The sequence below is a fragment of the Erinaceus europaeus genome, chromosome 3 (assembly GCF_950295315.1).
Source record: "Erinaceus europaeus chromosome 3, mEriEur2.1, whole genome shotgun sequence".
Classification (NCBI taxonomy): domain Eukaryota; kingdom Metazoa; phylum Chordata; class Mammalia; order Eulipotyphla; family Erinaceidae; genus Erinaceus; species Erinaceus europaeus.
Genome location: NC_080164.1, coordinates 14,181,227 through 14,185,426, shown reverse-complemented (window position 1 = coordinate 14,185,426; position 4,200 = coordinate 14,181,227).

The following is a 4,200-nucleotide window of genomic DNA, read 5'->3' as shown; positions in this document are numbered from 1 at the left end:
CTGGTAAAAAAAAAAAAAAAAAGGACAAAAAACAAACAAAGCATGAATGTTTCCACCACCCAGAATTAAATGTCAGCAGTTTGCTTTAGTCATTTTTAAAAATTGTATTTAATTTGTATTTATTTACTATTTATTTTCCCTTTTGTTGCCCTCTTTTTTTATTGTTGTAGTTATTATTGCTGCTGTTGTTGTCATCATTATTGGACAGGACAGAGAGAAATGGAGTGAGATGGGGAAGAGAGGGGGAGAGAAAGAGACACCTGCAGACCTACTTCACTGCCTGTGAAGCGACTCCTCTGAAGGTGGCGAGCCGGGGGCTTGAACCGGGATCCTTACACTGGTCCTTGTGCTTCGCACCATGTGCGCTTAACACACTGTGCTACCGCCCGCCTCCCTTTAGTCATATTTTTAAAGCAGAATTCTGGATAAGGTTGAAGTCTCTTTTCTACCCTCTCCCAGTTCTCTTTCTCTCTCTCTCTTTTTTCCCCTAAAGAACAATTCACTCTGATGACTCCATAACTATCTTTCCTGCCTGCTCACGTGTCTGAGGAAGTAACAGCATGCACACTGAGTCCGTATGGACTGCCCGAGTCTGACCTCTGTCCCTGCTGGGCTGTGTGACATGTGGCAGGGTTTTCCGTCCATCTCCCTGCATGTCAGTCTATCTGATGGGTGAAAATAGCACAAAACACAAGGCAGCTGGCGTGAGGATTATAGATTGGCTTCCACACACTTAAAACAGTGTCAGGTACAGTGTTGAATACGTTTTATTCTTTTTATTCTCTCCCCCCGCCCCCCGGGCTTTGCTGAGTCTTCAAAGACTTACATTATTCTTAGCTAACTTTTTTCCCCCCTTCTTCTTTTTCATGTTGAGGGAGAGAGAGAGAGAGAGAGGAGAGGAGAGGAGAGGAGAGGAGAGAGGAGGAGAGGAGAAAGAAAGTTAGCACAGCTCTGCTCCGCCACTTGTGACGTTTGACACCCGCTTGTGTGGTGTTCCGCTGTGGTGCCCGAGGGCTCAGGCTCTGGTCCCTGTGCTCTGCAAAGTGTCTGCTCGCTACCCGGTGTGCTCGCTCCAGCCTCCGTGTTCAGCAAGTTTTAATCATTCCTACTATCATCTCTACAACTAATATATGCATCTGTCCATAAAAATGGTCCAGACTTTAAGCCATACAAGCTGAATTATTAGCTTTTTAATTAACGTATGTATTGGGTAGAGACAACAACCAAGAGCAAAGGGGGAGACGGGGAAGGAGAGAGACAAACGCAGCACTGCCTCACCATTTGTGAGGTTCCTTGATGCAGGTAGGGGCAGGGCTTGAACCCAGGTCCTTGTGCATTGTAACGTGTGTACTCAGCCAGGTGCTTCACCACCCAGCCCCCAAGTTGAATTATTTTAAGATATTTTAATGAGAGAGATCAGAGAGCACTGCTCAGCTCTGCTTGAGGCGGTGCTAAAGACTGAATCTGAGGCCTCAGGCATGAAAGTTTGGTGCACAACCAATAGCTATCATCTCCCTGCCACCCCTCTCTCCTTTAAAAATATTTAATGAAGGGAGTCGGCAGTAGCTCAGCGGGTTAAGTGCAGGTGGTGCAAAGCTCAAGGACCAGCATAAGGATCCCGGTTCGAGCCCCCAGCTCCCCACCTGCAGGGGAGTCGCTTCACAGGCGGTGAAGCAGGTCTGCAGGTGTCTCTCTCTCCCCCTCTCTGTCTTCCTCTCCTCTCTCCACTTCTCTCTGTTCTATCAACAATGACAACAACAATAACTACAACAATAAACAACGAGGGCAACAAAAGGGAATAAATAAATATAAGAAAAAAATCTAATGAGAACTACACAGGGAAGAAGGGTATCTCAACAACAAGACAACAAATAACCCCATCCAAAAATGGGGGGAGGACATGGACAGAATAGTCACCACAGAAGAGATCCAAAAGGCCGAGAAACACATGAAAAAATGCTCCAAGTCAGAGAAATGCAAATAAATGCAAATAAAGACAACAAGATACCACTTCACTCCTGTGAGAATGTCATACATCAGAAAAGGTAACAGCAGCAAATGCTGGAGAGGTTGTGGGGTCAAAGGAACCCTCCTGCACTGCTGGTGGGAATGTCAGTTGGTCCAACCCCTGTGGAGAACAGTCTGGAGAACTCTCAGAAGGCTAGAAATGGACCTACCCTATGACCCTGCAATTCCTCTCCTGGGGATATATCCTAAGGAACCCAACACATCCATCCAAAAAGATCTGTGTACACATATGTTCTTGGCAGCACAGTTTGTAATAGCCAAAACCTGGAAGCAACCCAGGTGTCCAACAACAGATGAGTGGCTGAGCAAGTGGTGGTCTATATACACAATGGAATACTACTCAGCTGTAAAAAATGGTGACTTCACCGTTTTCAGCCGATCTTGGATGGAACTTGAAAAACTCAGGTGAAATCAGAAACAGAAGGATGAATATGAGATGATCTCGCTCTCAGGCAGAAGTTAAAAAACAAGATCAGGAAAGAAAACACAAGTAGAACCTGACCTGGAATTGGCGTATTGCACCAAAGTAAAAGACTCCAGGGTGGGTGGGTGGGGAGAATACAGGTCCAAGAAGGATGACAGAGGACCTAATGGGGGTGGTATTGTTAGATGGAAAACTGGGAAATGTTATGCATGTACAAACTATTCTATTTACTGTTGAATGTAAAACATTAATTCCCTAATAAAGAAATTTAAAAAAAGAAAAAGAAAAATGGTATTACTGGTATGGGTAGATAGCATAATGGTTATGCAAACACACTCTCATGCTTGAGGCTCCGAAGTACCAGGTTCAATCCTGTATACCACCATAAGCTAGAGCTGAACAGTGCTCTGGTGTTTCTTTGTGACTCTCTGCATCTTACTCAAAAACAAAATAAATAAAACATTAAAAAAAAAAGTGGTTTTACTTTACATCGTTAAAATTTGTGTCTTTAAAGGGGCCAGGTGGTGGCACACCTGTTTAATCGCTCATTAGAGTGCGCAAGGACCCACATGCAATCCCGGTCCCCACCTGCAGGGGGAAGCTTCACAAGTGGTGAAGCACAGCTGCAGGTGTCTCTCTGTCTCTTTCCTTTTCTCAGTCTTCTTCTCCCCTCTCAATTTCTGTCTGTCTTTATCCAGTAATAAAGAAATAAAAAGATAGCAATAAGTAAAATGTGTATTTTTAAGGATCCAAATATATTCACGTGATGTAAATAGATCAGTAGTTCAAGAAGGCTGGTTACAAAGCCCCGGTGACTCCTTGATTTCCATCCCCCACCCCACCCCCGAACACACCTCAAAGGAACATTTCTTCCCAGAAACAACTGTCTTCAATTCTTGCATGCAATTATTTTGGTACACTCCTCTGTATTTCTACATAATCGTATTACACAGCTGCTTGATTTTCCAGTTCTTGCCATTATATTTTGATGTCCCACCGCGGGAGAGACTAGTCACACCTATCCCAGCTGCACACCTGCATGTCTAGCAGTCTCATCCTCCCTGTTGGTTAGAACTCTTGGTACATCATTATTCAGCATTTACACTATGGTGACCATATTAAAATCTGCTGAAGCTGAGCTGGGTGGTGCACTTTGATTAGTTTGCCTTTCCTACACACTTTTTAAAAATGTTCTTTGGTGGGGGTCGGGCAGTAGTGCAGCGGGTTAAGTGCACAAGACGCAAAGCACAAGCACCGGCGTAAGGATCCTAATTCGAGCCCCTGGCTCCTCACCTGCTGGGGAGTCGCTTCACAGGCGGTGAAGCACGTCTGCAGGTGTCTATCTTTCTCTCCCCCTCTCTGTCTTCCCCTCCTCTCTCCATTTCTCTCTGACCTATCCAACAATGAACGGCATCAACAACAACAATAATAACCACAACAAGGACAACAAAGGGGGGGGATAGCCTCCAGGAGCAGTGGATTCATGGTGCAGGCACTGAGCCCCAGCAATAACCCTGGAGGCAAAAAAGTTCTTTGGTGGTCTAGGAGGGTTGAGCGTCTAACTTGCAAGCCTGAAGTCCTGGGTTTGATCCCTGAGACTGCATGTGTCATAGTGACGCTCGGGTTCTTTCTTTCATCCACTCAATAACAAATTTTAGGCCAGGAGCACAGTACACATCAGGCTTTTATGCCTAAGGCCCAGAGGTCCCAGGTTCAATCCCCAGCACCACCGTGAGCCAAACTAAGCA